The 24,620-nt window shown below is 39.0% G+C and overlaps 1 protein-coding gene across 3 annotated transcripts in view; it reads left to right on the top strand.

Moving 5' to 3' along the window:
* Positions 1-24,620, top strand: part of LOC131160336 (probable 3-hydroxyisobutyrate dehydrogenase, mitochondrial) — a 126,355-nt gene that overhangs the window by 81,964 nt on the left and 19,771 nt on the right. The window lies entirely within an intron of this gene.

Here is a 24,620-nt window from a genome sequence, read left to right as displayed (position 1 = left end):
AACGCCACTGCATGCTAACTATTTCATATTAATTTGCATAATGATAGGTAGATAGGAATGAGTGGTGTTAAAATCTCAATCCCGAGTATCATTGTAAATAATATACAAATTAGGGAAGTGGGTAAATATGGGGGATTTGATATTATTCAGTAAGGAAATTGTTTCCTTGTTTAGAATAGGTAATCGTATTATATATTGGGATGTACATATGAACAATGTAATGAAGAAAATATTCAATCGTTTCTTCTTTCATGGTATCAGAGCTAGGTTTTCTTAAACCTAGCTAAACGATGGCTAACAGCACCGTCAGCAGCAGAGGCTCTACCTCTTCTGCAAACATCATCGGTGACTCAGAGGCCACATCCGGTGGGGGTTCGAATGGGCTGGATAACATAGTCTTTCCACTCTCATTGGAAAAATTAAACGGAAAAAATTTCCGTGAATGGTAATTGAGGGAAAAGGAAAGCTCAGTCCATGAAATTGGTGATTGAGGGAAAAGGAAAGCTCGGTTATCTTACCGGTGAGAGGAGGAAACTAGACCCTTCCGACGCTGTAGCCTTGCAAAGATGGAGGTCCGAAAACTCCATGGTCACAGCTTGGTTTGTCAACTCGATGCAACCATCAATCGGAAAAGTCTACTTGTTCTTGCCAACAGCGAAGGAAGTCTGGGAAGCCGTACATGAGACATACTCCAACGTCGAAAGCTACTCACAAATCTTCGACATCAAGACCCGATTGTGGCGGATGAGGCAAGGTGAGAGAGGTGTTACCGAGTATTTCATGGAAATGACTCATCTCTCGCAGGAGCTCGATCTGAGCATCGACGAGGAGTGGGAGTGCTCCGGCGACAGCACGCGATACTGAAGGAGGCTCGAAACGAGAGGGTCTTCGAGTTTCTTGTCGGCCTGAATCGAGAGCTCGACGACGTGAGGGGACGGATCCTTGGTCGGCGACCTCTCCCTTCAACCCAAGAAGTCTTCACAAAAGTCAGGAGGGAAGAGAACATGAGGCGTGTGATGCTGCAGCCTCAAAATGAACCTGCTGGGCTGGACCTCCCCGTACCCGTATCCGCCCAGAAATTAGTTGGGCACGCTGGACACGCTGGGCCGGATGTCTCAGCTCTTGTATCAAAAGGCCCAGGTGGACCTAGTTAATGACCACAAAAGGGTAAATTATGGTGTGAACATTGCCGAAAAACAGGTCATTTAAAAAATACCTACTAGGAGATTCATGGAAAACCGGCAGATTGGAAACCGAGACAATACCAAAAAAATCGTGGGTACCAGGCCAACACTGATGGACCAACTGAAAGATTACAAGGAGAGAACAACAATACCTCTTCCAACAGTGCATTCAGTCCTGAACAGTTGGATAAGCTATATAAGATGATTTCATCAATGCAAACATCGGGTCAGTCTTCCTCTGGTTCCTTGGTTCACCGAGGTAATTATCTGTCACCTTAAATACTACATCCTGTTACAAATCTCCATGGACAATTGATTCGGGTGCATCCAATCATATGACTAGGTCTTATCAATATTTTTCATCCTACTCACCATATGCCGGGAATTTGAGGGTAAAAATTGCAGATGGCTCTCTCTCACCAGTTGCTGGAAAAGGAAGTATTCGCATATCTGATTCTTTAAATTTACAATCGGTCCTACATGTCCCCAAGTTATCTTGCAATCTGTTATCCATCAGTCAGTTAACAAAAGACTCGAATTGTTCTGCTAAATTTGTTTCCTCTCATTGTGTTTTTCAGGACCTATCATCGGGAAAGACGATTGGCACTGCTAAAGTGTATGAGGGACTCTACTACTTTGAGGAGGCAAGTTTGAGTGAACTATGTAATACTGCAATTTGTGATTCTGCATCTACTTCTAGAAATAGTGAACTTTTGTTATGACATTCACGGATGGGTCATCCCAATTTTCAATATTTAAAACGTTTGTTTCCTTCTATTTGTTCAAATAAAATGGCTTCTGAGTTTCAATGTGAAGCATGTGAGCTTGCTAAACATTGTCGTACTTCTTTTCCATCATCCATATACAAACCATCTCGCCCATTTACTATGTTTCACAGTGATGTATGGGGTCCCTCACGTTCCCAAAATCGCACCAATACAAAATGGTTTGTTACCTTTATCAATGACCATACTCGTCTTTGTTGGGTCTACTTACTGAAAGACAAAACTGAAGTCCGCTTCATTTTCATACCAGGATTCATACACAGTTCCAAACTCATATTCAGATTTTACGTACTGATAATGGTACAGAATATTTTAATACCATCCTGGGAACTTATCTTCAAGATAATGGGATTGTTCATCAAAGTTCTTGTGTGGATACCCCTTAACAAAATGGGGTTGTTGAACGGAAAAATAGACATATACTTGAAGTAGCCCGGGCATTAATGTTTACTACCAACATGAAACATTATTTTTGGGGCGATGCCATCTTAACAGCCACACATCTCATTAATCGAATGCCAAGTCGAGCATTTTCATTTGTCACCCCTCTTCAGAAATTCCAGGAACACTTTCCTACCTCTCGACTCCCTTCCAGTCTCCCATTGAAAATCTTTGGCTGTACTGCTTTTGTTCATGTCCATGCACACCATCGCGATAAATTGGATCCTCGTGCCATTAAATGTGTCTTCCTTGGTTATTCACCTACCCAGAAAGGCTACAAATGCTATGATCCGGTCTCAAAATGATTGTTCGTTAGTCTTGATGTCACTTTCTTTGAAACCACTCCTTATTTCCCAAAGCCCTCTCTTCAGGGGAGAAATGGAGTGAAGATCGGTTCTTATAATCTCTTTACTACTGAATCTGCGTCATTCTCTCTGGTTACTCCAGTTACTCCTTTGTTTGACCCATCTGTCGAGCATTCCATTGCATTACTTCCTGACTTGCCAAACACAACAGAACACTTACCCTCAGGGGGAGATGCAGGAGAGCAAAACAACGCAGACATACTGGTTTACTCAAGAAAGCCGAAAACAAAGGAGAGGGAGAATCTCATACCTGAGGCACCAAGAGCGTTGGAACCGGTGATGGCTCCGAATAACCATGAGCCCATGCCTAATCCCAATCTGGTAATTGAGTCTTCCTCTGATAATCCTGCACCTAATGATATCAATTTACCTATTGCGATAAAAAAAAAAAACCAGGTCATGTACTCAATACCCTTGGTCGAAATACATGTCTTATAAAAATTTGTCTACAGGATATCGTGCGTTTGTCTCTAACCTTTACAGGATGAAAATGCCAAAAAACATTCAGGAAGCTCCAGAAATACCGAAATGGAGAGAGGCAGTCATGGAAGAAATGCGAGCCCTAAAAAAAAATGGAACTTGGAAGTTGACAGATCTACCGAAAGGGAAGAAGCCAATGGGTTGTAAATGGGTCTTCACAGTGAAATATAAATCTGATGGAACAGTTGAAAGATATAAAGCCAGACTTGTTGCAAAAGGCTTTACACAGACTTACGACATTGACTATACTGAAACATTTGCACCAGTGCCAAATTTAATACAGTTCGGGTTCTTTTGTCCTCGGCAGCCAATTTAGATTGGCCACTACAACAACTTGATATTAAAAATGCTTTCTTAAATGGAAATTAGAGGAGGAAGTATACATGACTATACCACCAGGATTCAGTAGAACAGGTGAAGAAAACAGAGTGTGTAAACTCAAGAAATCGTTATATGGCCTCAAACAATCTCCTAGAGCGTGGTTCGACAGATTCGCAAAGGTACTAAAGAATCAAGGGTATCGACAAGGGCAATCAAACCATACACTGTTCTTCCAACAGTCTGAAGGAGGTAAGACAACAATTCTAATAGTGTATGTTGATGATATAATCCTTACTGGCGATGATACTGTAGAAATGGAGAGATTAAAGAAGGTTCTGGCTACTGAATTTGAAGTTAAAGACTTGGGACAAATGCGGTATTTTTTGGGCATGGAAGTGGCAAAAACGAAAAAGGGAATTAGTGTCTTTCAGCGAAAGTATGTTACTGACCTCCTAGTTGAAACTGGCATGCTGGGATGCAAATCCAGCGAAACCCCGATGGAAACAGTAAAGAGGGTTGAAGATTATGGATAACCAGTAGAAAAGGTGAGGTATCAGAGATTGGTTGGCAAGCTGATCTGCCTATCACATACTAGACCCGATATTGCATTTGCAGTCAGTGTAGTAAGTCAACACATGCATTCACCAAAAAAAGTTCACTTAGATGTTGTATACAAGATCCTTAGATATCTCAAGGAATCCCCGGGAAGAGGACTCTTCTTTAAGAAATGTGAAAGCAAGGAAGTAGAGATCTTTACAGATGCAAATTGGGCAGGATCAGTGGAAGATAGAAGGTCCACCACAAGTTATTGTACATTCGTCTGGGGAAACCTCGTAACTTGGAGAAGCAAAAAAAAGAATGTGGTGGCTCATAGTAATGCTGAAGCTGAATTCAAGGCAGTCGCTCAAGGGATATGTGAAGGATTATGGTTACGAAAACTCTTGGAGGAATTACGGATCCCAGTGAACCTTCCCATCAAACTCTACAGTGACAATAAGGCAGCTATCAGCATCTCTCTTAATCCAGTTCAACATGACAGGACTAAGCATGTGGAAGTAGACAGACACTTCATCAAAGAGAAAATTGAAAAAGGAATTATATGTATGACTTATGTACCAACCAAGGAACAAACTGCAGATATTCTCACTAAAGGGTTGGGACGACATAGCTTTGATGATCTTATTAGCAAGCTGGAGATGATTAATATTTATGATCCAACTTGAGGGGGAGTGTTAAAATCTCAATCCTGAGTATCATTGTAAATTATATACAAATTATGGAAGTGGGTAAATATAGGGGATTTGATATTATTCAGTAAGGAAATTATTTCCTTGTTTAGAATAGGTAATCGTATTATATATTGGGATGTACATATGAACAATGTAATGAAGAAAATATTCAATCGTTTCTTCTTTCAAAAGGAAATTCTTGGCAGGTTGGGAATGGAAATTCTTGTCTAAAGGTGGGAAACTCATTCTTATTAAGAGTACTTTGACAAATCTTCCTATCTACTTCATGTCCCTCTTTCCCTTATCGGCATTAGTTGCAAGGAGACTGGAGGAAACTCAAACAAGATTTCTCTTTGGAATCTTGGGAGAGGAGTTTAAATTTCACCTTGTTAAATGGAGAGTGGTGAAACAACCTTTTTGTTCGGGAGGTTTCGGTTGAAATCCCTTCACACATTCAACGAAGTCCTTGGGAAATGGTTGTCGAGGCTCATGAAGGACATAGATTAACTTTGATCGGGAATCATCATTTCTAAATATGGGCTCAAGCATAGTTGTCAAATTGAGATCTGACTCATGAATCAAAATTCCATTTTCGGGAATTGAGAATTAGATCGAATCGTAAAATTTGGGGTTAATTTCCAAAATCAATTCTAAATGGCATGCATATATTGATATATAAATGACAAGAAAATTAGAAAAATACATTTAAATTTAGATAAAAAAAAAAAAGAAAAAAAAGAAAACACATTTCATGTGTATGCGTTTCCTAAACAAATCAAAGCAAGGGAATGAGTCACAAAATATGAATAAAAAATGAACTTTATGCTATTTAAGGGAAGGAATCAAGAAAAAAAAAAAAATGAACTTTTGATGTTTATCAATAGTTAAAAAAAAATAGCATTTCTTGCTAATTCTATCTTTTGATTGAAAAGAAAAAAATGAATAATTAACCTAAAAATTGATAATACATGAACAAACTACTAAGAAAATCAACTTTTGAATTTTAACAACACAATGAAACATGAGTACTGTCTTAGCTGATGAGTATTCTGACTTCTGTCCTTTCTTCTCAATGGCAAAATACCATACTCCTAGAGTGAAGAATGGTTTTGTGAAGGCAAGATAAGACCTAATGTTCTATTCTCTCTTTTTAAGCTCAAAAATTGACATAAAAAAGGAATGGAAGGTTATTGTGTAAAAATAAAATCAAAACCCAAAATGTTTGTTTTGGGGATTTTAAACTAGTTGGGTCTGCCAAGATATGACAGGTCTAGAATGGGTGAATTGATAGATTTAGATCAATTCATTAGATTCACGTGGTCAATTGATAGATTCAGCAACAATTTTCAGTTGTTTTTAGATTTTCTAGTAAGATTTGAATCGATTTGGTGTATAATTGATACAAATTGTATAAATCAAATCGCAAACCATAAGATTCTAACACCTATAGGCTCGAACATAAAAAAATGGATCACTCATACTAGTAGAGGACCCTATGAAGTGCAGGTTTGGAAATTCATCAGGAAAAGCTGGGATGATTTTTTCCCCTATGTCAGATTTCAAGTGGGAATGGGGACAATGTTTACTTTTGGCATGATGTCTGGCGTGACAACTGGGATCTTAGTGTTGGGTTTTGTTGCGGCCCTAGCTTGGCTAGAAATACTAAGAGTCTTGCCCAAGTGCTCAACCATGAAGACCTTGAAGGGCGACCAAGTCGAGATTCTGAGATTTCCTGAAGAACGAAATCCTGAGAGGCTCAACCATCATCTCGACCAGCTAGTCTTAATGGTGCAACTAGGTCGAGGATGCTGAAGTTCAAGATTCCTGATTTCCCGCGAGGCTCGACCAAGTCACAACCATGGGGAACAAAGGGGCGACTAGGTCGACGGCAACAATCTTCTGTGTGAGATTTCGGCAAAACTTTCCTATTTCGAAAGCTATGATCTTGTAAACCCTAAGATATATATTTCTAGGGTTCGTCTATGTGTGTAGAGCGGTGTAGAGTGTTGTAGCAGTGTGGAGAGAGTGTGAGACTCTTGTGTGCACGATCCAAAGGTGTTCACTTTGGTGTTTAGGGTGTGTGCACGTTGTTTCTTGTTGAGAGTGAGAGAAATTGTAATTGCTGCACTCTGTATACTTCCCTGATAATAGTGAAATCCCTGCAACTTCATGGACGTAGGCAAAATTGCGGAACCACGTAAATTTTGTCTTGTGCGTGCGTGTGATTATTTTCTTTGGCGTATGCTTGTCTCTATCTTGTTTCTCACAAGTTTTGTGTTTTGGGAATTTTCCGCATGTTTGTTTATTACCCTTACAACTGGTATCAGAGCCTATGGTTAGGCTTGAGTGAGAGCAATGGTAGAGGAAGCAGGAAAGGTGCCTGGGATAGAAAAGCTCAATGGCACATATTTTGGATTCTAAAGAATGCAAATCGAGGATTACCTCTATGGGAAGAAGTTGCATCTACCGTTTTTAGGAAAAAAACCTGTGACCATGAAGGACGAGGAATGGACTCTCCTTGACAAATTGGTACTTTGAGTTATTAGATTAACTTTGTCTAGGTCTGTTGCACATAATGTTGTAAAGGAGAAGACCACAGCAGATCTGATGAAGGCTTTGTCAGGTATGTATGAAAAGCCATCTACAAATAACAAGGTACACCTGATGAAGAAATTATTTAATTTAAATATGGCTGAGAATGCATAAGTTGCACAACATCTAAATGATTTTAACACAATCACAAATCAATTGTCGTCTATAGAAATTGATTTTGATGATGAGATATGTGCACTGATCGTTTTGGCTTCATTGCCAAATAGTTGGGAGGCCATGAGGATGGCTGTATGTAACTCCACAAGAAAAGAAAAACTAAAGTATAATGACATACACGATTTAGTTTTGGCTGAGGAGATTCGCAGAAAGGATGCTGGTGAAACCTCAGGGTCTAGTTCTGCCATAAACCTTGAGACAAGAGGCAGAGGTAATGATAGAAATTCAAATCAGGGTAGATCAAAATCCAGATATTCTAATAGGAACAGAAGTAAATCAAGATCTGGCCAAAATGGACAATGCTGGAACTGTGAGAAAACGGGTCACTTCAAAAGGCAATGCAAAAGTCTCAAGAAGAAGAATGAAGATGACTCTGCTAATGCTGTAACAGAGGAGCTAGAGGATGCACTACTTATTACAGTAGACAGTCCACTTGATGATTGGGTTTTGGACTCAGGAGCTTCGTTTCATACTACTTCACACCAAGAAATCATACAGAACTATGTTGCAGGTGATTTCGGTAAGGTGTATCTGGCTAATGGTACAACCTTGGATGTTGTGGGTATGGGAAATGTCCGGATGTCGTTGCCCAATGGGTCTGTTTGGTTACTAGAGAAGGTACAACATATTCCTGACCTGAGAAGGAATTTGATTTCTGTTAGACAACTTGATGATAAAGGGCATGCAATGTTGTTCGCTAGTGGCACTTGGAAGGTTACAAAGGGAGCCAAAGTATTGGCTCGTGGAAAGAAATCTAGTGCTCTATATATGACCTCAAGTCCAAGAGACAGTTGCAATTGCTGAAGTGAGTACTAATGATACAAGTTTATGGCACCGTAGGCTTGGTCACATGAGTGAGAAAGGGATGAAGATGCTGCTGTCACAAGGGAAACTACCAAAATTGAAGTCCATTGATTTTAACTTGTGTGAAAGCTGCATTTTAGGGAAATAGAAAAGGGTGCATGAACAAAACTCTCAATAAGCGTGCTAGGAGTTTGAGGTTGCATGCTGGACTACCAAAATTTTTTTGGGCTGATGCTGTTAGCACTGCAGCTTACCTGATAAACCGAGGACCTTCGATTCCCATGAATTTCAGACTTCCTGAAGAAGTTTGGAGCGATAAAAAGGTAAAGTTTTCACATTTAAAAGTCTTTGGTTGTGTTTCTTATGTTTGTATTGATTCCGATGCTCGTAGTAAACTTGATGCAAAGTCTAAAATTTGTTTTTTCATTGGCTATGGTGATGAGAAAGTCAGCTATCGGTTTTGGGATGAACAAAACAGGAAAATCGTCAGAAGTAGAAATGTGATATTTAACAAACAGGTGTTGTACGAGGACAGGTCAACTATTGTGTCTGATATCATAGATATAGATTAGAAGAAATATGAGTTTGTTAACTTAGATGAGTTAACTGAAAGCACTGTCTAGGAAATGGGTGAAGAGGACAAGGAGAATGTAGAATCATAGGTAGATCAGAGTACACCTGTAGCTACGGTCCGTAAATCTTCGAGGACTATTAGACCTCCACAGCGTTATTCACCCGCTCTAAATTATCTCCTATTGACTGATGGTGGTGAGCCAAAGTGTTACGATGAAGCCTTGCAAGATGAAAATTCAAGCAAGTGGGAGTTAGCCATGAAGGATGAGATGGATTCCTTGTTGGGGAACCAGACATGGGAACTACTGAATTGCCAGTAGGGAAGAAGGCTTTGCACAACAAGTGGGTTTACAGAATAAAGAATGAACATGATGGTAGCAAGCGCTACAAAACTAGATTAGTTGTCAAAGGGTTTCAGTAGAAGGAGGGCATTGACTTCATAGAAATTTTTTTTCCAGTTGTGAAGATGTCGACAATTAGACTGGTACTGGGAATGGTGGCCGCTGAAAGCCTACATCTTGAGCAGTTAGATGTGAAGATGGCATTCCTTCATGGTACTAGGAGGAAGACATTTACATGAGACAACCAGAAGGGTTCATTGTTCAAGGACAAGAAAATTTAGTCTGCAAACTGAGAAAGAGCTTGTATGGCCTAAAACAAGCTCCAAGACAATGGTACGAGAAAGTTGATGGTTTTATGCATAGAATTGAGTTCAAGAAATGTGAAGTTGACCATTGTTACTATGTTAAGTACTTTGACAATTCTTACATCATTCTATTGTTGTATGTAGATGATATGCTCATTGTAGGGTCTAACATTGAGGAGATTAAAAATTTGAAGAAGCAATTGTCAAAGCAGTTTGCAATGAAGGATTTGGGAGCTGCAAAGCAAATCCTTGGAATGAGGATCATTAGAGACAAGGCTAATGGTACATTGAAGCTTTCACAGTCTGGGTATGTGAAGAAAGTTCTTAGAGGATTCAACATGAATGAAGCTAAACCAGTGAGCACACCCTTGGGTAGCCAATTCAAACTAAGCAAAGAACAGTCACCAAAGATAGAAGAAGAAAGGGACCACATGAGCAAGGTGCCCTATGCCTCAGCTATTGGTAGCTTGATATATGTCATGGTGTGTACAATGCCAGACATTGCACATGCAGTGGGAGTTGTGAGCAGATTCATGAGTAGGCCAGGAAAGCAGCATTGGGAGGCAGTCAAATGGATTTTGAGATATCTGAAGGGTAAATCAGATATATGTCTTTGCTTCACAAGTGCAAGTTTGAAACTTCACGGTTATGTAAATCCTGACTTTGCTGGTGATACTGATAGGAGAAAGAGTACTACTGGGTTTGTATTTACTCTGGGTGGTACAGCTATATCTTGGGCTTCAAACCCACAAAAGATTGTTACTTTGTCTACTACAGAAGCTGAGTATGTTGCAGCAACTGAAGCTGGAAAGGAAATGATTTGGCTACATGGTTTCTTAAATGAATAGGGTAAGAAGCAGAAGATGGACTTTCTACATAGTGACAGTCAGAGTGCAATCTTTCTTGCTAAAAATTCGGCTTTCCATTCAAAGTTGAAGCATATACAGACAAAATACCACTTTATCCGTTACCTTGTTGAAGATAAGTTGGTAAAACTTGAGAAGAACTGTGGATCTAATAACCCGGCAGATATGTTGACTAAGGGTGTCACTATTGAGAAGCTGAAGCTGTGTACAGCTTCAGTTGGCCTTCTAGTTTGAGGACAGGAGGATGAGTTGCAAGGATGAGGGATTATTCTTTCGGAGAATTGCAGTTGATGTTGGTGATTTGTTGGGTTTTGTGGTGCTTAGTTATGTTTAATCCATGTATCGTCCGAGGTCTGGCCAGAAATACCGAGAGTCTCGCCCAAGTGCTCGACCATGAAGACCCTAAAGGGCGACCAAGTTGAGATTCTGAGATTTCCTGAAGGACGAAATCTGGAGAGGCTCGACCATCATCTCGACCAGCAAGTCTTAATGGTGCGACTAGATTGAGGATGCTGAAGTTCAAGATTCCTGATTTCCCGCGAGGCTCGACCAAGTTGTGACCATGGGGAATAGGGGTGCAACTAGGTCGACGGTGATGATCTTCTGTGCGAGATTTCGGCAAAACTTTCCTATTTCGAAAGCTATGATCTTGTAAATCATAAGATATATATTTCTAGGGTTCGTCTATGTGTGTAGAGCGGTGTAGAGTGTTGTAGCAGCGTGGAGAGAGTGTGAGACTCTTGTGTGCACAATCCAAAGGTGTTCACTTTGGTGTTTAGGGTGCGTGCACATTATTTCTCCCTTGTTGAGAGTGAGAGAAACTGTAATTGTTGCACTCTGTATACTTCCCTAATAATAGTGAAATTCTTGCAACTCCGTGGACATAGGAAAAATTTTTGAACCACGTAAATATTGTCTTGTGCGTGCGTGTGATTATTTTATTTGGCGTCTTCTTGTCTCTATCTTATCTTTTTTCTCACAGGTTTTGTGTTTTGGGAATTTTCCGCATGTTTGTTTATTCCCCCTTACACTTAGAGCTGCATTCCTTCCATCTACAGTTTGGCCAATGACTAGGATGCCCTCATTAGTCATCATCTTCAAATCTCATATCAGGGAATCTTCTAGAATATGCCCTTAGCTGGAAATGTGGCAGACTGAGAACTACATGTTCTATCTGACTTTTACAGCAATATCTATACTTTTTGGTACCAAAACATCCCCACTGAACCAAAATGGGCTTTGGACAAAGATGGTGCCTTCACTATCAGATCTTTCTACAGGAAGCTATCTCCAATAGGAACAAATTGCAGCAAATGGGTTCATATTTAGAAGACAGCAGCCCCTTCAAAGGTTGCCTTTCTTGCTTGAGAGGCAACACATGGAAAAATTTTAACCTTGGACAACTTGCAGAAACGGGGGCTGACCGTTACCAATAGGAGTTTTCTTTGTATGGCTGATGTGGAATCAGTCAACCACATCCTTCTTCACCGTCTCTAGACAAGAAATCCATGGAACATGGCCCTGTCCTTGACTGGACATCAGTAGGTTACTGCCAATTCTGTGAGAGCGGAGCTTTGGGCTTGGAAAGGCATTAGAGCCACCAAGGAGAAGAGAAAGCTTTGAATCTCATTCCTTTTGGGAAAATTGTGAATGGTCATTAATGTAATTTTTGATTTCCGTGACACCCTGCAGGGTGGTTGATTGCTTGTACCTGGGTCAGCATCCCCTTGATGCCCATCTAATAATAGTTCTTTTTATTGATAAAAAAAATGAAAAATTTAGATGGAAAATTTTGCTAACTCGAGCAATAGCAAACTTTTTATGAGTTTATCAGAATGATTATATAAAAAATTGATCCTTTAGTTACCAAAACTTCCTACGCTAGAGGGGAGAGGGGGGGGGGGGGACACGCACACACGAACAAACTTCAGAACCTCAATTCAGTAGTTTTATGCAAAACCATGATAAAACTTTGCTCCTTTCATGATTATGAACTCGCATATACTTTTGCTAGTTCTAAGAAATTATTATTTTGGATCAAGTGGAGAAGACATTATGATGTAATTTCACAACTTTTAGGTATTGTTAACCTAAACTTATCTTCATTTTTTTTTTTTTTTCGTTTTGTTTTGGATCTGGAAGATCCAACTAGATTATGAGAAATAGGATTAGAGTTAGAAAATGGAACAGAAGAGAGTGAACATGAGAAAAGTTTTGGTCTTGAGAATATAATCCTCAAGGCCTAGCTATATGAAGCGCTGATCACAGATGACAAGAGTACCCTGCACTATAAGCTGCCACCACTAACACTCCCCCTCAAGTTGGGAGTGTATAAATATACCCAACCCCAGCTTGGTACAACAATCAAATAAAGGATGTATAAGAAAGCTCTTTATGAACGAATCTCCTAGCTGCTTATAGTACTTCAACAAGGTATCCACAGCTTTATTCATTTAAACATCTCCCTCAAAATTATTGTCAACTTTGATGTGTTTTGTCCTCCCATTGAACACATGATTACTTGCTAGATATATAGTTGCACAATTGTCACAAAACATAATTGTAGGTTTTGTGAGAAGACAACCACTTCGACATAAGAAATCTCAAAGACAATAACTCACTGATTGTATGTGCCCTAGCTCGGTATTGGATCTTCCCACAGTACTTCATTTCTAGTTTTCCCAAGTGACAATATTTCTGTCCACAAAGGTACAACACTTAGTAGTTGATCTCCTATCATTAACCTAATCGGCTTAACCTGCAACAAAGTATCCTATAGTATCAAATATTCTATTATACTTGTACACTAGTCCTTTATTAGGAGATTCTTGAGGTACAATCCTACAACTAGCAATCCATTTTGGCTGGGAATCTCTATTAAGATAACCCCAAAAACAAAAGGCGTGCCAATCCTAGTGAGTATCAAGTGTAATAGCTTTCTATTGAAATGTCGAAAAGAAAACTGAATATTCCACTAACTTATGAAAAAGATTACATTCCCTTTAAATAGATGATAATTCTCATATAATTACTAGGGATATTTACAACCTATTGAAAATAGAATATCCTATTTGAAATGGAAAGCAGTAAAATAGGAAATACTATCTACAAAATCGGGTAACATCCTACCCAAATCCCCTAGGATCGTGGAACCAAAATAGCTAACAAATCAACTTATTTGTCGTTGGCAAAGTGGGAAGGCTTCCAATCTGCGGGTTTACTGTGGATTTTCCGGCAAGTGTCCTTGGTGTGACTAGGACGTCGACAATGGTCACACCACAACCTCCCTTTTTTCAATCTACTGTCACTACTGTTATATGGATTTCCTCAAACCGCAAGGGTTGAACTCTCCACGTTTGTTGCAAAATCTTGAGGGCCCATCATTATCTTCTTTCAACTCTCCTCTCGGCAAACTTTTGAAAATGCTTCTCGAATGTTTGGCAGTGGTTTGGATCCTAGGATTCCTCCTTGTACTTCATCAAGATTTTTATTTAATCCAATTAGAAACTTGTATATTCTTTTCTTTTCAACAATTTTTTTATATCTGATTCCATCTTTGGGATAGCTCCAATAGTGCTTCTCGAATAAGTCCAACTGTTGCAGTAGCAGTTGAGGGTGTTGAAGTATTGGGTCACTGTCAAATCTTCTTGGCGTAAGTCATGGAGAAAAATTTCCACCTTGAATAATTCAGATGTATTCTCATTGTTAGAATATGTTTCCTTGGTAGCTTCCCAAATCTCCTTCAGTACTTCGTAAAGAAGAAAATTTTCTCCAATGTCATTTGTCATGGAATTAATGAGCCATGACATGATCATGTTATTTTCCAATTTCCATGTTTTGAACTTCGCATCATCCTTGCTTGGTTGGGCTGTAACTCCTGAGAGATAATCATCCTTTCCCTTTCCGCATATAAACATCATCACGGAATGGGACCATTGGAGATAGTTATTCCCATTAAGTTTGTGTCCTGTAATGGGCATGAGGCTGCTATCTAAACTGCTGCTATTTCCTAAGACCATGGCTTCCTAATTGGTGGTGATGTCTGAGACTGAAGAGGTGGAGTCGCGTCTTCCGGTGGCCATACTGTATTTGGACATATAGGAGAATTAGGGTTCAGAGGATGTTCTGATACCATGTTGAAATGTGGAAAAGAAATCTGAATATTCCACTAACTTATGAAAAAGTTTACATTCCTTTTAAATAGATCATAGTTCTCATCTAATTACTAAGGATATTTACAAGCTACTGAAAATAGAATATCCTATTTAAAATGGAAAGCAATAAAATAGGAAAAACTATCTACAGAATCGGGTAACTTGTTACCCAAATACCCTAGGATCGTCGAACCAAAATAGCTAACAAATCAACTGATTTGTCAGCTGTAAATCTCCTAAAGATTAGCTCTAATAAAGGCTGATAGATATCTAATAATTCTACACTTTCCAATCAACTTCTTGCAATGTTTTAAAAGGCTCAATCGAGGCTCACCTTGAGGCTCGCTTCAAGATGGGGCATGCCTAAAACACCTCAAGGCTTAGTCTTAAATACCAAATCCCAAAAAGGTCAAAGCATTACACACTGAGGCTTAAGAATTTGTACAAAATGCTCACTTTCTGCACCCTTTTGGTTGAGGCCTACACATTTTTAGTATGTAAGTCTCGAGTTAGAATTGGCAGTAAATTTTTTTTTGCTCGTGTATATGAAAGTAATGCCGTAAAGTAATGAGTTAGTCTTTAAAACTCTTGACCCTCAGTTTTTTCCAAAATAATTGAGACTTGCATCTTAGATCTTGAAAATAATTTGAACTTTATAATGTTATTTGTATCTCTTGGCATGATTTGCTTAATGAAATCAAGTTAGTATATGTTTTTGAATGGCCAACAAGTAGTTTGCAAATTATATGTTTTTTTGTATTTTATTTATAACTCCGCCTGTGATGCACTTAAATGTCCTAATTTTTTCACACACAGCCGGTCCCAAGCCTGGGTTAAGGAGGAGGGTTGCGTTAGGTAGCTGACAGCCAGCGTAAAATTTGTCAGATCACTATGATATGAATCCTTACCGAATATTTGCTGGGGCGTCCCCTACGAGCGACGCGTTGCACTTGAACCACCCAGGTGTAGCGAAAAGTGGGCGAGGGTGGGCTAGGTCGTCGCCCCGAAGCGACGTGCCGTGTCGGCGCCCGGGTACGGTGTCAAATATGCGAGGGTTCCTGCATCATTCTGGACGTGGGCAGGTAAAGACGTCAGTTCAGGAAACTAGGATTAGATTAGCAACTTGGAATATAGGGACACTTACGGGTAAAAGCATGGAAATTGTGGATACAATGATTAGAAGAAGAATTAATATAATTTGCCTTCAAGAAACTAAGTGGGTGGGGGAGAAAGCTGGAGAAATCGATAAATCAGGTTTTAAACTTTGGTACACTGGAAAAGAAAAACATAAGAATGGAGTAGGCATTATTATAGATAAAAACTTAAAAGATAGCGTTGTGGATGTAATTAGAGTGAGGGATAGAATTATAAAAATCAAAATGGTATTAGGACAAGAGATAATAAATATCATTAGTGCTTATGCTCCTCAAGTTGGCTTAGCAGAAAATCTTAAGAGACAATTTTGGGAAGATATGGATAGTATTATACAAGGCATACCAGGGACTGAGAAAATATTTATAGGAGGAGATCTGAATGGACACGTTGGAAGAGATAATAAAAATTATGAAAGGATACATAGAGGATATGGATATGGAGACAAAAATGAGTCTGGGGAGATGATCTTAGACTTTGCTATGTCATATGATTTTAGTATAATGAATACTTGCTTTAAGAAGAGAGAAGAACACTTAATAACCTTTAAAAGTGGACAAAATAGAAGTCAAATAGATTTTTTTTTAACTAGGAGGGTAGATCGTGTATCATGCAAGGATTGTAAAGTTATTCCAGGTGAAAGTTTAACCACACAACATAGAGTCTTAGTGTTAGATATATGCATTAAAAAATGGAAGAAAAAGGATAAAATAAACCAGTGTAGGAGAACTAGATGGTGGAACCTAAAAGGAGAAAATATAATAAAATTTGAAGATAAAATGATCAAAGATGGGGATTGGACCTTAGAAGATGGGATAGATTCAAATACTCTTTGGAATAGATTAGCTAACTCTATTAAAAAAATAGCAAAAGAGATTTTAGGCGAATCAAGGGAAAGATTCTCAAATAGCAAAGAAAGTTGGTGGTGGGATAAAGATGTACAAAAATTCATAAAGACAAAAAGAATTTGGTATAAAACGTGGCAAAAATGTAGAAACAACGATAACTTTGAAAAATATAAGGAGGCAAGAAAAGATGCAAAAAGGGCCGTTAGTGAAGCTAAATATAGATCATTTAATAGTTTGTATGATAGATTAGGTACAAAAGAAGGGGAAAGAGATATATTTAAACTTGCTAAAGCTAGAGAAAGGAAGAACAAGGACTTAGGAAATGTAAAATGTATAAAAAGTGAGGATGATATTGTCTTGGTTAAGGACGAAGATATTAAAGAAAGATGGAGAAGTTACTTTAGTAAGTTGTTTAATGAAAACCAAATAGAAGGCTTAAATTTAGAATTGTCAAATGAGGAAAAGACTAAAAATATAAGATTTATTCGAAAAATTAGAGTTAACGAAGTTAAGTTTGCACTAAAAAAGATGAAAAATGGGAAAGCTATGGGACCAGATAACATCCCAATTGAAGTTTGGAAATGCTTGGGTGCTAACGGAATTATATGGTTAACTAATTTATTTAATACAATTGTAAAAACTAAGAAAATGCCAGATGAATGGAGGAAAAGCACTTTAATACCTATATACAAAAATAAAGGAGATATTCAAAATTGTAATAACTATCGTGGAATTAAACTTATGAGTCATACGATGAAACTATGGGAATGAGTAGTTGAACAAAGATTAAGGTTAGAAACGAAGATCTCAGAAAATCAATTTGGTTTTATGCCTGGGAGATCTACCATAGAAGCTATTTATCTTTTAAGAAGATTAATGGAAAAGTTTAGGGAAAAGAAGAGGGACTTGCATATGATATTTATTGACCTTGAGAAAGCATATGATAGGATACTTAGGGAAGTTTTATGGTGGGTTTTAGAAAAAAAGGGTGTATGTTGTAGGTATACCGATGTCATTAAGGATATGTACGATGGAGTAATGACTAGTGTAAAGACTATAGATGGAGAAACTAGAGAATTTCCAATTACCATAGGTGTACATCAAGGATCTGCTTTGAGTCCTTATCTTTTTGCTTTAGTGATGGACCAATTGACTAAGAGTATTCAAAAGGAGGTTCCATGGTGTATGTTGTTTGCAGATGATATTGTATAAATTGATGAAACTAGGGATGGAGTAGAGGCTGAGTTAGAATTATGGAGAGAAGCTTTGGAATCCAGAGGCTTTAAGATAAGTAGAAATAAAACAGAATATATGAAATGTAATTTTAGTAATGATAGAAGGAATATTGGAGACAAAGTTAAACTTGATGATGAAGAAATAAATAGTACTTGTAGATTTCGATACCTTGGATCTATTATGCAAGCTGAAGGAGAAATTGAAGATGATGTAATGCATAGAGTTAAAGCAGGTTGGGTAAAATGGAGAAGTTCTTCAAGTGTTCTATGTGATCGTAGAATACCCTTAAAATTGAAAGGGAAGTTTTATAGGACATCTATAAGACCAACTATGCTATATGGATCAGAATGTTGGGCGACGAAGAAATATAATATCCAAAAAGTAAAAGTTGCCGAGATGAGGATGCTTGGATGGATGAGTGGTATAACATTAAAAGATAAATTAAGGAATGAACATATTCGTGGTAAGTTAGGTGTAGCTCCTATAGAAGATAAGATAAGGGAAGGACGACTCAGATGGTATGGACACTTGCAACGTAGGCCTTATAGTGCACCTGTGAGGAAGAGTGACTTAGTTACTGTGGGGGGCAGTAGAAGGGGTAGGGGTAGACCTAAAATAACTTGGGAGGAGATAGTGAGTAAGGATTTAATGTCTTTGAATCTATCAAAAGAAATGGTCCATGATCGCATAAATTGGCGGAAAAGGATTCATATAGCCGACCCCACTTAGTGGGACTAAGGCTTGGTTTTGTTGTTGTTGTTGTTGTTTGTATTTTATTTATAAGTTTCTTAATTTTTCTTTATAAATAAATTCTGAAAAGGCTTACGCCTCAACACCTTAAGGCTTACGCCTCGCCCTCAAGGATTAATATCCTTGCCTTATGCTTTAAAACAATGACTTCTTGCATGAATGCTTGACTTCAAAATTTGTTCCAACCCGAAATGGAGGATCCATGGTTTTAAACCCGAAATGGAGGCCAACTCGGCAAAGCCACTATGTCGGTTGGATTGGTAGGTGGTAATGTGAAAGAGTGAGTTTCTATTTGTGCTCAAGCATAACCCTAAGAAAAAATCATTGGGTTAGGTTGTCTTAGTTGTTGGTTAAATGGTTTCCAGAGAAGATTATTGATTTTTGGAAGATTAAAAAGAGTTTTCAGATCAAGAGGATTGGAAGCATCAGGTATTGGCTATCTGTCTGTTCAAAGAAGATGGGGAAATTTTTCGAGATAGGGTTGGATTGGAAGGGGAAAAGATTATTGATTTTTTGTTCCTAGCGAGGCTAAAGGAGAAGTTGGCATGGGTTTATTCAGGAATTTGGAGTGATGGCTAATGAGTTACGAGCAATGGCAAATAATTATGGCAAAGGCAAGGTTGATGAAGGGGTTTCATAGGAATGGTGGTTCATGGAGCAAGGTCACGGCAGAAAGGAATCAATTTTGTGATTGTTGTGGGTATGTGATGCAGGTTGTGAGGCTTGGATATTCATCACCCACCATTGAATCTCTGTGTTTGGGGGCTACTGCAGTCGGTGCTTAGGTAGCTAGGGTTTCTGAAATTGGCAGTGTTGGAAGGGGCTGGGCCTTGTGAATAATGGGCTTGGTGAGTTCAATGGAAATGGTGTGGGCTTAGAATGGGTTGGTCCAGACATTATAAATATTACTCGTCTCTCAAAATATTCAAGCCCATTTGTTGGATCAATATGTACTAATGGGTAGATGACGCAGCCTCTCTAATAGGGTGGCTCCTCAAGCTTCCTAAATGAAGGGCATCTCAAATCTTCCTAAAGGGTTGAATTGCTATTGGGAAGGGGCGTGGCTTCAGCTAAATTGCAAGTTTATGGATCCTGGAAACATGGGTAACATAAGGCAAGTCTCAGAAATGGGAAAAATGGATTAGGTAGTTCACTGAATTCAGATGATGTTTCTAATTCTATACTCTATAGTGGGTGTTATAAGCAAGAATGTTGGGAGAGTGGTCTAAGATTATCCTCTGCCTAATATTGATGAGGGTAGGGGCATGGTGGCTAAAATAGTTGTAGGAACAATGCTCACAATTAATCTTGATGGTTTGGAGTTCAAAGTATAGATGAGGCAATTAATAATGATAAGGGTAGGGATATTAAGGTTTATCGTTTTCAGGTGGCGAGGTGGGTGGATTTTAATGATCAGAGGAGGAATTTGTTGTGAAATTTGAATGCAAGCGGAAACAAATTATCTTACAACGCAACAATCAACAGTGAACTATACAGAACCACAATCACACAAAGTATAATGAAAGCAATAAAACAATGACACGAAGAATTATGGGGTTCGGCAATGCCTACATCCACGGGAGCAATCGGCAATGAATATTTACTATCTTGTGTCTAAAAGACCCTGTGTTACATAGTACAACATGTATTTATAACTTTCCTAAAGGCTTTCCCTCCAAAACCCAACCTGTCCAACGTCCCAATTCAAAATTTGAAAACAAACACTAAGTAACCGAGCCAAGCCGTCAATGGTTTCTCAAACATACCGTCGACGGTTTAATACCGAGAGCAAACAGTCAATGTAACAGGACAAAATAGTCAACTTTTTTCTCTGAAATTGGACCAAACAGTCAACGGTTTCCTCTTGCAAGTCAGCATTCCTATTTTCTTCATGTTTTCTCTTTGTACATGCCTTACACTCAACATATGACCCACATATTACAACAATCTCCACCTTGGCGAATATACACCACTTAGGAGAAAACTGAAAACATAATCCAATGCTCCACCTTGGGACAATAGGTTGAAACCGCCTCCTGTCTAGCAATTGGAGACATGCAACAAGTCCAAGCAATGCTTGAACTTATCCGTGGTAACTGATTTTGTCAAGATATCTGCTGCATTCTCAAATGTGTGAACTTTCTCAAACACAAGTTCACCTAAAGAAACCAACTCCCGGATCCTGTGGAACTTCACATCTATATGTTTGGTTCTTGCATGTTACACTTGGTTCTTCGCCAAATAGATGGCACTCTGACTGTCACAACACAGCTGAACTCCACCTTGCTATACGCCTAACTCCTTGACTAAACCGTTAAGCCACAATGCTTCCTTGGCAGCTTCGGCGACTACCATATACTCCAATTCAGTTGTTGATAATGCAACCAGAGAATGTACCATGGACCTCCAACAAATAGGTCCTCCCACAAGGGTGAACACATACTCTATTGTAGACCTCCTGTCATCCAGATCCCCTGCATAATTTGCATCAACATATCCTACAACTGACAGATCACTTTGTTGCTTACTGAACATGATGCCATAGTGAGAAGTACCCCATAAGTATTTGAAAATCTACTAAATATTCACACTAACAGCTTGTGCCAAGTCCGACCTTGTACATACCATAGCATACATTAAATACCCCACTGCACTAGTATAGGAGACCTTTGACATGTCATGGATATCATCATCCATCCTTGGGCATTGAGCGGTAGACAATTTAAAGTGATTCGCTAACATTATACTTACCGGTTTTGCATCAACCATGCTAAACCTCTCCAACACCTTCTCCACATAACTACCCTGAGATAACCACAATCTCCCTGTAGTTTTGTTCGTGCGAATCTCCATCCTAAGAATTTTCTTGGCTACACCCAAATCTTTCATGTCAAACTCTTTATTTAACAGAGTTTTCAACTAATTTACCTCAGTCATATCATTCACAGCAATTAGCATGCCATCAACATAAAGCAACAGAAAAATGAGAGAACCATCATCAAGAATCTTTACATACATGCAGCAATCATTCTCACACCCCCTGTAGCCTATCCGGATCATATAGGAGTCAAAAGGTTTATACCATTGTCTCGAAGACTGTTTCAACCTGTAAAGTGATTTCTTTAGTTTACAAACCAAATGTTCGTGTCCGGGTTGACTGAAACCTTCTGGTTGTACCATATAAATGTGCTCCTCCAAATCATCGTGGAGAAACGTTGATTTTACATCCATTTGCTCCAATTGCATATCATAATGCGCCACCAATCCCAACACTACCCTGATGGAATTGTGCCTGACCATAGGATAATCAACCCCTTTCTTTTGTGAATATCCCTTTACTACTAACCGTGCTTTGAATTTCTCTTCTTCCTTTTCTGATATCGCTTCCTTCTTCTTATACACCCACTTGCAACCTATCGCCCTCTTCCTTTCTGGAAGCTCCACCAAATCCCACGTCTGGTTCTTATGCAATGACTCCATTTCCTCCACCATAGCACCCATCCATCTACTTTTCTCCTGGCTATGTACTGCCTCTTAAAAAGTAGTTAGATCCTTGCAACTGCTAATGAGAGCATAAGACACCAGATCATCAAATTCATACCTGGGCGGTGGCCTGATAATGCATCTAGGTTTGTGTATAGCAATACTGTCATCATGCTGGTTTCCCGAGCTAGAATCCCCTGCATTCTAAATGCTATCATCGCTGCCCTGAGTTTCAAACTTCACTTGCACAACATGCTCATCTCTGCTCCAGTTTTCTGGCTTTTGTTTCTCTTATCTTTCTCCTGAGTATGCTTCACCATGGCTCTCATCGAAACCACGTCTCTATTGATCACCACCTTGTTTGCCATTAGATCCCACAGTTTGAACCCTTTCACACTTTTTTGAGACCCCAAAAAAATGCAGCGTCGAGACTTTGCATCAAGCTTTGATATCTCCTCACTAGAAATGTGCACATAGACTGGAAAACCAAATATCCTCAAACCAAAGTAGTCTACCACCTGTCCATACCTCATATGCAACTTTCCCCTCTAGTGATGCCCTTGGCGATTAGTTTACCAAGAAACATGCCATACTAACTGCCTTGGCCCAAAATTTCCTTGCTAGCTTTGCTTTCAACCCGAGACACCGAGCTCTCTTAGCCAAAGTTTGGTTCATCCATTCTGCCACTCCATTTTGTTGTGGTGTCCGAAATGTCTCCTTAACCATGCTGCCCACAAAACTCCATGAACCGCGAATCAGCATACTTGGTTCCATTATCTGACCTGAGGCATTTAATTCTTCTCCCAGTCTGGTTTTCCACCTCAGCTTTTCACAATCTAGGATCCAAGAATTTGTGAGGTGATCCGACCCCAATGAAACAGAAAGCATATCACCATCACTGCTTTTTGAGTTTCCTTCTACTACATTCACTAATTTTGAAGAATTCTCTTGATTTTCAACATTCCCTTTCTTCCTTTCCGAACACTCTGGTTTTATGTGCCCCTTTTTCCCGCATTTAAAACACCGAATATCCTTCTTCTTCTTGGACTGCGACCGAGACCTATTACCACTCAATCTGTTTCGGAATTTACTTCTCCCACATTCCTGGTTACCCTTTACTACAAGCCCTTCACCATATGAAATTTCATCACTGGCCTTCTTTCTTTGATGAAAACCTAGCAGTGCACTTGTTACCTCTTTCAACATTCCCCTTCTTCCTTTCCTGACACTCTTGTTTTATGTGCCCCTTTTTCCCACTCTTAAAATTCAGAATATCCTTCTTCTTCTTGGACTACGACCGAGACCTATTAACACTCAATCTGTTCCAAAATTTGCTTATCCCACGTTCCTGGTTACCCTTTACTACAAGACCTTCACCATGTAAAATTTCATCGCTAGCCTTCTTTCTTTGATGAAAACCCAACAGTGCACTTGTTACCTCTTCCAAATTCAGGGTTTCTTTACCCTATGTTAGAGTAGTAACCAAATTTTCATACGTGTGAGATGCAATTTGGGAATTCAATAACATCAACACTTTGTCTTCCTCCTCGAACTTCACATCAACACACATTAAATCACTTACAATCTAAATGAATGAATTGATGTGTTGGTTCAAATCCAAACCTTCCGCCATCTTAAGCTAATACAACTTCTGCTTGAGATATAATTTGTTCGTTAGAGACTTAGACATATACCGGCTTTCAAGTTTCTTCCAAACACCCGAAGGAGATTCCTCATCCATTACGTGATACAACACGTCATCAGCCAAACAAAGTTTGATAGCCGCTACAGCCTTCACTTCCAATTCATTCCAACTTGTTTCATCCATGCTTTCTAGTTGAACTCTGTTTAAAGCCTTCACCTTACCTTGCTACACTAACAGATCTTTAACCCTTCTCTGCCATAAACCCAAGTTTCCCGTTCCATCGAACTTAACAACATCGAACTTTGCTAAAGAAGTTCCAAAAGCCATTACAGCAATGCTCTGATACCAATTTTTTATGAAATTTGAATGCACAGTGGAAAAAAATTATCTTACAATGCAGCAATCAATAGTGAAATATATAGAACCACAATCACACAATATAATGAAAGCAATAAAACAATGACACAAACAATTACGTAGTTCGGCAATGCCTATATCCACGGGAGCAATCGGCAATGAATATTTACTATCTTGTGTCTAAAAGACCCTGTGTTACATAGTACATGTATATTTAACTTTCTTGGAGGCTTTCCCTCCAAAACCTAACTTCTCCAACGTCCCAATTCAAAATTTGAAAACAAATGCTTAGTAACCGAGCCGAACCGTCAACGGTTTTCAAACATACCATCGAAAAATCAATGCCGAGAGCAAATAGTCGATGTAACAAGACAAAACAGTCAACCGTTTCTCTGAAACTGGACCAAACCGTCAATGGATACAGGGAAACCGTCGACGGTTTCCTTTTGCAACTCAGCATTCCTGTTTTCTTCATGTTTTCTCTTTGTACATGCCTTCCACTGAACATATGAATAACATATTACAATAGGAT

This window comes from Malania oleifera, chromosome 7 (assembly GCF_029873635.1).
Source record: "Malania oleifera isolate guangnan ecotype guangnan chromosome 7, ASM2987363v1, whole genome shotgun sequence".
In the NCBI taxonomy this organism is placed as follows: domain Eukaryota; kingdom Viridiplantae; phylum Streptophyta; class Magnoliopsida; order Santalales; family Ximeniaceae; genus Malania; species Malania oleifera.
This window is presented reverse-complemented; position numbering and strand designations above follow the sequence as displayed.